At 51.0% G+C, this 12,046-nt stretch overlaps 1 long non-coding RNA gene across 2 annotated transcripts; it reads right to left on the reverse strand.

The window, feature by feature from the left end:
* Nucleotides 1–8,245: 8,245 nt before the first annotated feature.
* On the reverse strand, nt 8,246–12,046 carry LOC109306522. 2 transcript variants are annotated; one of them, XR_002100023.1, is made up of 3 exons: nt 11,972–12,046; nt 11,580–11,679; nt 8,246–8,304 (listed from the first exon to the last, which is right to left on the reverse strand). It is a non-coding gene; the product is annotated as an uncharacterized LOC109306522 (long non-coding RNA). The 2 variants fall into 2 exon arrangements; XR_002100025.1 differs by having other exon boundaries at nt 11,580–11,682; nt 11,972–12,028.

Consider the following 12,046-nt stretch of genomic DNA (forward strand, 5'->3'; position numbering starts at 1 on the left):
TCCTTTTTCTTTTTCTCCTTCTCATTTTCCCCTGTCTTCGTCTTCTTGCTTTTCTTCTTGTCTCCCTCTTCTGTGGTTTTCCTTTTCTGAGCCGGACCCTCCTTCTCCAGCTTTTCTGATGCCTTCTTGCTCTTCTCTTCGCGTGCGTTTTCTTCCTTGGCTTTCCTCCGCTTGGCTGGTTTTGCCCCCTTGGCTTTAGTCTTTGTGTCTTTCTCGTCCTCCAGGCCATTTTCCACCTTCACTTTCTCATCGGACTCGACGCTCTCGCTTTTCCCTAACCCGCTGCCCTCGCGCTCCTCCTTTATTCCTCCGTCTCCCCCGCTCTCCGGCTCTCCTCCCTCTTCTTCCTTCACTCCCTTCCCACCTCCCCTCCGTTCCCCTTCCTCCGTCTTCTCCACTTCTGGCTCTTCCTTCAGGCTTTCAAACCTCGGTGGTTTCTCGTGTCTGACTTTTCCCCCTTCCCTTTTCTTCTTCTTGGTCTCTTCTCCTTTCCTTTCCTGCCCTTTCTCCTTCTGTCTCTTTGCTGCCTTCTCCGCCCAGCCATGCTTCTTCCCTCCCTCCGTCTCTTCCCCTTCCCCTCCTGGGCTTGCCCGGGGCCCCTCCGGCATTGCTCCCTCTGCCCACCCGACCCCGTTCTCTGCTCTCCCTGGCTGCAGTTCATCCTCGCCTTTCTGTGCATGGTCCTCCTCTTTCACCCTCCCTCCTTTTTCCTCTCTCCTATCATGGTCACATCCCCCTTTCCTGTCCTCTTCCACCTTGCCATCCTCTGCCAACACTGCTTTGACACCCACTCTCGCAGTCTTGGCTTTGCTTTGCCGTGGGGAATCGCTCTTCCCGTGGCTCCTTCCCTTCCCAGGAGCACCCTCCTTCAGCTTCTCTTTCTGACCCAGCTCCCCTCTGCCATCCTTCAGGTCCCTTTTCCCTTTCTTTTTTTCTCTCTCCTTTCCTCCATCCTCCTCCCTTCTCCTTTTCAGGCCTTGGACATGTATATCTCCCATCTGCTCCAGCACAAGCAAACCAGCTTTCCCCTCCTTGTTCTTGCCTTCTTCTGGGATATCACCAATTTCAGCTCTAGCACCCATGTCTGTGGACAAACCTCCATGGTTTGCAAAGAAGTCTTTGTTCTCCCGAGAGACCCCACTGGCCTTTATTTCCTCTTGCCTTGGAGCCTGGCAGGAACGAGAGAGAGAAAGAGAAAAACCACGTAGTTAGCATCAAGGTTGAAAACTTTACAAACAAGACCCAGATTTCACTACTCATCTACGTGGGCACAGATCCAATCCCAGGAGCAGAAGACAAGTCTCTTTTGAGCCTCCGCACAGGTGCCCAGCCACAAACACTGGAGAACCGGGCAGGTTTTACCGAGGAATTTTTTTGTTTTGTTTTGTTTTGTTTATTGCACGGCTCCTGGAAGCACGGCAGGACCAGGCGGATGCACGGGGGGATGGAGCAAGCTCCAGTTCCACCTCCCAACACCAAAAATCTACTCAATACCAACCTCCTATGGAGGACATATTAGGGACAACCACCTGGGGAGCCTGCCTACGTGGTCACCATGCTTCCCCTGCCAGGTAAGTAACGAGGAAATGAGATGGCGAGGAGGACGGACTCGCTTCTCATGGGCACCGCGGCAGGAGAAGAGCATGGGGGGAGTGTCAGGGGCACCTGTGGCACACAAAGGGTATTTGCAGGACATAAAAGAGGCCGACGGACGGGTGAGAAAGCCAACTGGGGAAGCAGGAAGGGAACAGGCGCCGAGGAGAAGATGTTCAAGCACGACATCAGGGACCCAGGACACCCACGGAGAGAGTGTGAAGGGGATGGTACGAAGTCACAGCTCGGGGGCACTGGGTCACACCCTGAGCAGAGGGAGGCTTGTGTGGCTGGGCCAAAATGATGCTGATTTACACCAGCTTGGCCCACCGCTTCCAACCCAAAGCAGCCTAGGGAGGTTACAGCGCTCAGAGAAAGCGTTCAAACTAAAGAGGAACAGCAAAGTCCTCCCAGCTGTCACAGGCACATCATCCAATGCATCTGCAGACACCGCAGCATCTCCAGCCTGCGGGACACCCCCCGCCAGGCTCTGACCTCGGCTCCTGGGAGCGTCCCCTGGGTTCCCGTTCTTGCCGTCTCCGGTGCATGCTCTGACCTGCAAGGGAACGGCAGCTAATTACTAACGGGTGCAAAAACCTTCCCACCCTACCCCATTTGCACCAGATCTCCAGCAAAACCAAGCTTGGGTGTGTAGACAGCACCCAAAGTGACGTGAGGAAAAGCCCGTGGGGAGAAGGAGAGACCACAGGTCTCAGGCAGGGACAGGTGTGGATCCAGATCTGGATCCCTAGGGAGTGTCCGATGCTGGGTTCAAGAAGAGCAGGGAGGAAGGAGCTGTGTCTTGGTGTTACAAGCAAGGAGAAACTCAGGACTTGGAGAATCCAGCTGCATCTGTAGCTCCAGAAGAAACTCGGTGGGAAGAGACAACACCACCAATGCAAGCCAAATCAGCAGCTCCCAATGCAACCGCGGCTGCCAGGTGCAAACCTTTCAGTGCTTGCCCCGCCGGGCTGCCGCTCATCCCCATCCTCCACCCTCAGTAGGGGCATGGCATGGCCATTGCAATCTGGGACATCCTCGGCGCTCTGGAGGGCTCGGAAATGAAAAGCAAGACAGGGGATCTCAGGCTGGGTAATGCTGCGATGCAAGTAGAGGGCTGGCAAGTCCCCGCCCTGCTACCTGCCTCCCACAGCTCCCACGAGGGTCAAGCCTCATAACTCTGGTTACTCAGCGGGTGTAAAGTTGCTAGATCCCTTTGATGGTGTGGGGCCTGGCTGAAAGGACTGTGCATCCCACAGCAAGCATCATCTGCCTCACTTTAAGCTACAGGATCTCAGGAGTAACAGAGAAGCTCGGCCCCGTTGCTCCACCCAGAATGACCCACTTCACCAGAGCAGTGGGCACAGAAACAAGGAGGTCCTACCTAAATCTCGGCCAAGGCATGCTGCCGAGTCTCCGCCCTGTGGAAATGATGTCTATGAGTATGAAATTAGGACTCTTTTGAGCTGGGAAGAAGCCCAAAAAAACCAAGGAAGCCAGAAGCAAGTTGCTTCAGGGAGAGACAGAGGGATGAATGCACCGGGTTGGCAGGGGACGGGGTTCGGTAGCTTCTACCGCGGCAGAGACGGACAAAACAGGATGCCGTTCATTGATGCCTAGTGCTTATTGTACTTCCACCTCCAGTAAAAGCACAAGCACTTGAAAACAAAGACACAACTAGAAATGAAAGACTAGAAGAGGCCATGAGACCTAGTCCACTTCTTCCAGTTAGTTTACTGCCCCTGGGACCCAAATAAGCCATGCTACCTGTGCTTACAGGGCCTATTTCCCAGTGGATCAGATCCCCGATACAGCGATTGCCCCGCAGCAGATACAGGTTAAAGACAGATTAGTCTAAGCTGCTCGATCTGCATGCTGGCCCCAGGGAGCGGAAAGCCTTTGCCAGCAGGCAGGCTGAATATTAGCCACCGTAAACAAATCAAGCAGGCTCACAAGCCCAGAAACCCAGGGCTAAAAGTCTGGCCTTCGTGCAAACTCCTTTCCAAAGCAAAGGGGGCTGATGGTTTTTACCCACTGAAATGCTGGAATAGTAAGTGTAAGGCAGCTCCAAAAGCAGATTAGTTTCACTCCAAGAAGTTCAATTACAGCTACTCAGGACAAGAGACGCACGCAGCAAGCACCAACTCGCACTGCAATAGCTGTGAACAGACTAGCCTTGGTTTTTAACAAGCAATCTTGCTGGTCTAGATGCTGCATGCATGGCAGGAGTTATTTCCGATGGCTCTCCCACACCACTGCTCTCACTGGCCGTGGGTTATATGGCTCGATAATGTCAGTCACACGACAAGGCAGCACAAAGTCTTTTGCCAGAGAAACTGGGGGCGAAATCCCCAGGCTGTTTTGCAGAAGGCTGGATGACACGAATGGTGCCTTATTCAGAGTCAGCAAACAATCTGCGGGGCTTTCCCTTGGGCAGGGTCAGCAAGGTGGTCATGCATCTAGCTTTCCCATATGCTGAACGATGTCCAGAAACCTCAAGTGATGTACCAGTCAGCACAGGTCAAGATCAATGTGTTGGGACACAATCACACCTTGGGTTTAACTGTGTCAAAGCAAAGAGTTTGTCACTCCTAAACTAGACTGACAACGTCCAGCCCCACTGTTCCCCAGCTAGAAATAAAAAGACAGCAGTACGGTGATGATCCTTGCCTTCCTCCTTCCAAAATGCAGAATTTAAAAAAAAAAAAAAAAAAAAAAAAATTCACTGAACAGGATCTGGAGCAGAGTTAGTGTTTAATAAATAATTTCCTATGGGATAGGTGCAAAGGTGCAGAGTATGTCCTTATTCTTATGCACAAGGGAATTGTGCCTGGAGAGTCACCAAGGGCTTTCTGGCTCCAAAACCCTTGTTTTCAGTGTGCAAAGCCGTCAGTGCAAAACCTTTTGTTGTTGCCTTGAGGGAAGAACGTCGCAGAGCAAGTTGGAAACATCTCTGCTTGCTGACAGTCAAGATGGGAAGCAGGGAAAGATGCTCTCCTGAGGACAATAGATGGGAACACAGACAGTCCCCATCTATTAATGGTCTCACACAGCCCAGACTTTCTTCCAGCAAGAGACCCCTGAAGTCCCGACTCCACAACAAGGGGAGGATTATGCACTGAAAACAAGACTGTCCCTTCCTGTCTCTGCACAAACACAACTCATAGCAATGCATAGGAAATATAAACCCACTGGCCTTTGACAAGCAGATCCTCTAACCTAGTGTTTTCCACAAAGACCACGGCATGCAGTCAGCCTCTACCAGATGTACACGTTCCCTTTTTCCCTGACCCGACGCATTAACAGCTTCATCATATGTCCCGTAAAATAAAATGGTACAGGTCCTTAGACAGGATGACAGACATCAGACTAAAAACCAGTCTCTTCACTCAGTTTGTCCAGGTAGAGGAAAACTGACAACTCTAAGTTCAGAGCCAATTCCCCGCTTTGCCTCATACAGGATCACTCCTATATCCAAACCATCCTATGTAAATCCATAATCTAACCTCTGCTGCACAGATTGGGCCTCTCTGCTCAAGAAAACACAGGGAGGTTGGTTTCTCAGATGGCTAGAAAAGTGTCATTCAGCAAAGCAGAACTTCACACAAGTTGCAGAGCAAAATGTCCACAATTGAGCTGGAGCCACAATACAGAAAGCACCCCAGTGCAGAAAAAAGAAATAGAAAGGGAAATAACACACAAATTAGTCTCTAATGATGACAACTTACTCTCCCATGATGTCCCCATGGTTAAATTGGGAAAACGAGGCCTTGACTACTCTATGGTCCGGTGGCTAGGCAACTGGCTCTGAGGTAGGACCCAGAAAGTATTTGCGGCGGGCCAGAAGGGGGCGCTCCTGCGTTGAGCCGCCCACCTCCCTGCGCTCGACCACCCTCCCGGCTCCGAGCACCTCCCTGGGGCGCCTCGCGTCCGGCCGACCCCCTTCCCGGAGCACACTCGCTAGCCTCAGGGTAACGTAGTGCCACCACCCTGAGAAGGGACTGTCTCGGCCCTGCGTCCTCGCAGAAACACAGGCCTAAAGTCCTACGGGTACTCGACCCAGTACAGGCACTTGGGGCACTTCCCCAAGTTGGGGGCCAAAAAGGAAAGTCTCCCTCAGTCTGCAGACCTAAGGGGCCTCTTAGGCATAATTTAGACCCACCCCTCAATAAGTCTCCCACACCGGTCACAAAGGAGAACTGTATTGGTTACAGGGGTACGGTGAAAATAGGGTACAAGATTGAGCAATATCCTAGAAATCCTAAAGAGCAAACAGTCTGGCTGAGGTAGCCTTTTGATCACGCATCTGAGTTACTGCCAGCTAAATATCTACCCAGATCTCGAGTAGCTTACTCACAAGCATCCTCCCAAGGCTGCTGGAGATCCCCTCTGGAGGCAGGCAGCTACTCACTCGTGAGTTTTTGGGGAGAGAGCCAGTTTCAGATGGTAAACTCCTCTCTAAGTCCAAGTCCCCCGCACGGCTGCTGCACCGTCCTCCTGGGCAGTCCTAACGTATGTAGCCCCTGTGACCTCGTTCACCTGGACCAATGGAGGCCAGCTCCTGTTGGCTGTCAGCCAACCAATTTGAAATACATCATCTGTCACCGGGCAGACTCTAGCCCACCAGGTAGATGTCCCTCACCCAGGTAGGTGATACCCGTAGGCAGAGGGAACAGGTTTCCCCTCCCTCAGGACTGTAGCCAGATCAGGCTACCTAAAGGGAGAGGGTAGAGGTGCATCTCCCCTGCTGGGCCCATCCTGATCCCATTGTCACAGGGCAGAGATTTTGGGGAGAAACAAAGGCGGCTTCCTGTCACCATATTAATAGAGGGAACTGAGTCGACATGGTGGAAGGTGACCGGTGGCATACTCAGACCAATGCTTTTCAACACATTCATCGATGATTTGGATACAGGTATTAAAAGCGTATGGGCAAAGTTTGCAGACAACACCAAATTCGGGGGGAGTGCAGCCGCACTCGAGGCCAGGCTGGAGATACAGACTGACCTGGACAGGCTTGCGAGGTGGGCAGATCATAACCTGGTGACGTTTAACATGGAGAAATGTCAAGTCTGGGGAGAAATCAACCCACAATGCTTGCAGGCTCGGCGGTGCTTCACTTGCCTGCGCTACAGCTGAACGAGACCTGGGGGTTGTGATAGACCGCAGGATGAACATGAGCCATCAATGCAATGCCATAGTTGGCAGAGCTAACCAAATGCTGGCATGCATCTACTGAGGCATCTCAAACAAGGCTAAGGATGTCATCCTCCTGCTTCACTCGGCCTTGGTGAGACCGGAGCTGGAGCGCTGCCTCCAGTTTTGGGCGCTGCACTTCAGGAAGGATGTGGACGAACTCGAGAGAGTCCAAAGGACAGCCACACGCACGGTCATACGAGAGGCTACAAGACTTGGGACCATTCAGCCTTGAGAAGAGAAGACTCAGAGGGGACTTGGTGGCAGCCTATAAGTATATCAGGGGATGTACATCAAGGCCTGGGGGGAGCATCTGTTCACCAAGCTCCCCCCAGGAGAAGACAAGAAACAGTGGGCACAAGCTAATTGAAGACTGCTTCAGACTGAACATAATGAAAAAAATTTCTTTACAAGTCGAGTGCTGAGGGTCTAGGACAGGCTTCCTCAGAGGTGGTAGACACCCACCCTGGCGATCTTTAAAAAACAACATCTGGATGCCCACCTTGCTGGCTCATCTGACCCCAGCAGTCTTTCCTGCCCAAGTGCAGTGGGGCTGGACCTGATGATTTTGTGAGGTCCCTTCCAGCCCCTAACATCTATGAATCAAAGCCCATGGGACAAGCCTGGATATATTAAAGAAAGACTTCAGCATAATAGGAAGAGGGCAGGTTTCTACCCCGTCAAGAAGCATTCGGAGAATCCTAGAGAAGTGGGGCTGAAAGGGACCTCAAAAGGTCACAACTAATCCAACCCCCTGCCTCAGACAGGATCACTCCTATATCCAAACCATCCTATGCAAATCCATAATCTAACCTCTGCTGCAAAGATCGAGCCTCTCTGCCCAAGAAAGCACAGGGAGAGGGCCAATCCCTTCCTTACTGCAGAAGGCAACCCTCCCCATAGTCCCACATAATTTGTCCAGTGAGTAAAAATTTCTTCCTGACCCCAAATAGGGTGATTGGTGTGACTCTGAGCCAAAGGGCAAGACCCTCTAGCCGGGAACCTCCAGCTTTAAGTCCCAGTAGGAGCAGTGGCACATCCCAGTCAAAATCCCCAGCCTGGTTTGCAGACATCACCCAATGCCTATGAGAGAGGCTCAAAAACACCCAGCCACATGTAAAGCCTTCTAATACTCCCCTATAAAATGATAGCTTTGGTATGTCTGTACTAGACTCGGTCTACTCCCAACAGATCTCCTAGTACTTGTGCCAGCCATGAGGGCCCTAGTGTAGACAAAGCACCAGCAGCCTCTTCCCCCTACAGTGCTGCGGAGATGTTGGCGGTGAAGCTCCCCTAGGCTCTGAGCTAATTTGAGTCCCTTTTAAAACACCCCTCTATCTGATCCTACCACCACCATCAGCCCCATACACCCTGCTGTAGAAGTGCTTTGGAGACCCATGACACCAAGAGGTTTAACACCGTTCCCTTGCCCTCTATGAGAGCAGCCCCTACTTACTTCAAGGCACTCTCCAGTCCTGAGAATGGATTCTGGGCCATGATAGAGTCCACCTCCACCTGAAAGAGATTGCATTACCTTTGGCACCATGAAACATCTGTTTCCTGAGATGCAACCCGCATCTGAATGGTCCCAATATCCCCCTGCAACAGAGACGCAACTCATCTAACACCCTGCCCCATGCCCAGCATCCCCCACTTGCTCTCCTGGGCCGATTTTCTCAGAAATCGGGGACCCTCGAGTCCATATTCTGGAACTTAAATATACGCTCTGGTTTTCAGAGGCACTTAAGTGAAGGCTGTGGTAACCTGTCTGTGTAAGGAACCTAGATTATTATGGCTAAGAAACAAATTTGGAAGCATGGAAATTGCAGGCCAAATGCAGCGAATTTGCAATCTAACCCTGGTCTCAGCCTGCCCCCCTGCATCACATCCAGCAAGGGTGGCAGAAGGGGACATTAGTCTCACAGCAATAAGATCAGGCAGCTGCCAAGCTAGGACATGATAAGGTAACAGCTCCACCAGTTACTCCATCAGGAGAACTTTTACAATCTTTTCTCTGATGCCTGATGAAGTGTGTTTGTGACCAAAAGCTTGCAGTTAAAGAATTTTTTTTGCATAAAATCTCATTGGACTAATAAAAGATCTCATCTCTACTATGAGTCCCTGGATTGCTTTTTCCTCTAGACCAATAAGGCTACAAGCTAGACACCTAGCTCCATCAATGGCATCTTCCTGTAGGCAACAGAGGTGGAGCATCTGGAGGAAGAAAATGGGCGAGAACGGGGCAGCGGTGTGAAAATGGTTCAGGCAAGAGCACGGAGATGGAGCATAGACAAAGGATGGAAGAAATAAACACCAGGACAGCAATGGAGGAGAATAAAGAGGGGGAAGAGGAATGGAAAAGGAGCTAGATGGACAGAGACCAGGGGTGGGCTGGGAATATAAGAACAAGGCCTTTGATAAGGCTCTGCATACAATTAGGACCCTGACAGGACCCCAGAGTTTTACGATGTGGTCGAAACGTTTAAGACAAACCGGCCTTTGCTCCTGCACAAACAGGGATCTGTAAAAGTGGACATAAAAACACATTTGAATGCACACAGATTCACAGAAGTCGGGGGCTGGAAAGGACCTTACAGAGCATCGGGTCCAGCCCCCCTACTCGAGGTGGGAAAGACTGCAGAGGTCAAATAACCCCAGCAAGGTGTGCACCCAGGCTCCCCTTGAAGTTCTCCACAGTAGATGCTGAAGCCATCTGTAGCCAGGAAAGAAACCCCCATCTCCCTATAGTGCCTTGAAGGGGTACATTATTTCTTTACGACATTCAGTTCACTCAAGCAAGTGGTATGCAACGTGGTGGTGGTGTGGGGGGGTTGTTATGAAGGGAGGAATTTCTTTTTTTAAGTCTATGTCTGCTAAGATCATGTGGACATTTTGGGAGAAGGTTAAAAGCAACTGCTTCTGGAGCAATATCTTAATGCTGGTTATGAATTAAGGGTGTGCGCTGCCAACAAGCTCAATCATTGCCTCCGGATGCATCTCCCTTGCAACTCACAATCCTCTCTGGAATTGCACAATTGCACAGAGGAAGGAGATAAACGGTAGGACCTTCAAAAAACTGGTGTTTAGCTCTATTGGCATAGAGGGGAGACTGGCCAACAACTAATGGTGACCGCTCATTCGGGGTGGAAGAAACGTTCTCCAATATTAATAAAGTCCTAGTGACTTCCACGGAAGTCTTGAGGCTTCAAGGCTTTAATCCCCACAACCTAAAGGCCACAGTGAAATGACTCCAGTGTAGTTAGAGGGTGAAGGCCTGTCCTGTCCACTGCAGGCAGGCCGACCCCCGAGAGTCTGCAAATGCATCGAAAGGAAGGATCTCAGTTACACAATTTATGGGGGGTTGCTCTTGGGCTTTCCTTCTAGCTTGCTCCTTCGGGCTTTTGGCTTGGGGCAAGTGAGACTGGGGGGCACCTCTACTCCAAGGCCTCCAGGCTTGGGGTTTGCATGTAGGATGCCTGCCATGGATCTGGGAGGATCTGCAGACTGACAACTCTGGGAGGCAGGATACTTGCTGGTGGTAATGCCACCCAGACTTGAATGGCTGAGCTCTTCTCAGTCGAAATGAGGAGAGGCCGAGGGAACTGGGCTTGTTTAGTACAGAGAAGAGAAAAGACCGAGGGGGATTGAACAGCAGCCTTCACCTCCCTGCAGGGGGGCTGCAAAGAGGATGGCGCTGGGCTGGTCTCAGTGGGGGCAGATGACAGGACAAGGAGCAATGGGCTCAGGCTGCAGCAAGGGAAGTTGAGGTTGGATATTAGGAAAAACTCTCACTAGGAGGGTAGTAAAGCACTGGAACAGGTTACCCAGAGAGGTGGTGGAGTCTCCATCCATGGAGGATTTTAAGACCCAGGTAGACAAAGCCCTCGCTGGGATAATGTAGTTGGGGCTGGTCCTGCTTTAAGCAGGGGTTGGACTAGATGCGACCTCCTAAGGTCCCTCCCAACCCTCATTTTCTATGAGTCTATTAAATTTAGAACTTAATTCAGAACTGATCTGGGCCTGGAAACAAAATGTTATTTAAAAAAAGCTGTTTCCTTTCACACTACCCAGGGACCCAAGAGAATGGAGGCAAAGACCCGGTGCCTTGGCAATGGCACGGCGCAGATCCAGTCACTGGCACATTGCACAAATGCAGTATTGACCTTCTTAAGCACAGAGACCGATCTATCGCCGGTGCAAAGCGGGGCTGGTTCTAGTGCTTTGTCTAAACAGGCTCTTGATTATGCCAGACGGGCCCTGAAATAGCTGCAGCCAGGTTCATTTGACCCTGCACAGTGCTCCGATGTAATCGCCTGACAGCAATCTCACGTTTACAGCAGACCATGCAATTACCTGCTTGGACTCCAGCCAGGGCACTGACATGAGTCTAATGGACACTGCCAGGCCCTTGGCTTTTTCTCTTCTCAACTAGATGGCGTGTCCAGCAGCACAGCTCCGTGCCAGGGCTTGCAGGGGGGCAGCTGCTCTGCTCCAGTCCCTAGCATCACAGCTATTTTCATCACCCGTCTCCCTCTAAAGGAAAGCCCAGTTGCAACGCAGCCCTGGTTAACCTGCTATGAATCCAAGGGGGTGTATCTGCATGCACTTCAACTTATATATTCATTCCACTCTATACCACAGGTCTGAGCAGATGCATGGCACACATTGCACCCAATCTACAGGAGAACCAACTGATCCCCTCCTATTAGGAGCTTCCACTCCTTTGCTCTATACCACACACAGCCTAAAATAGCATTTGTCACGAGTTCTCGAAGGCATGAGAGACTTACCTGTCTACGCTTGACTTTCTCCACCTCTGGATCCTTTGGCTTCTCTTCTGGCTTCTGGCCGGAGACTTCATTCTCCACAGCCACCTCTTGCTTCAGAGAGCTTCTTAGCAAAAAACAAGCACAAATCGACAAAAAAACAAGGAGTTGAAATCAAGCAAAAGGGCTGTAGGAGAGAGAAGCACAGTAGACCCAACTCCATTTCTTTCCCCAACTACCTACCAACTTTCTCTGATGGTTCAAGTAGATTAAAATTTATCCCAGTTCCCTTGGGTCATGTGCCCCCGCCACCCCCCATCACTTACCTGCCATTTATAAACAGGAAAAACACTTTTAAAACACCGAACTAAGAGACATTTTCCTGACCTTGGCTGTGCCACCTCGTTAGAAGTTACCTGCTGATGATGTTTTCTTGCAAGGGCTTTTCTTTGGATTTCTTCGAATTCTTTTTTTCTTTTGGCCCCGGGGGC

This window comes from Crocodylus porosus, unplaced genomic scaffold, assembly GCF_001723895.1.
Source record: "Crocodylus porosus isolate Cpor-Errol unplaced genomic scaffold, CroPor_comp1, whole genome shotgun sequence".
NCBI classification, from domain to species: Eukaryota; Metazoa; Chordata; order Crocodylia; family Crocodylidae; genus Crocodylus; species Crocodylus porosus.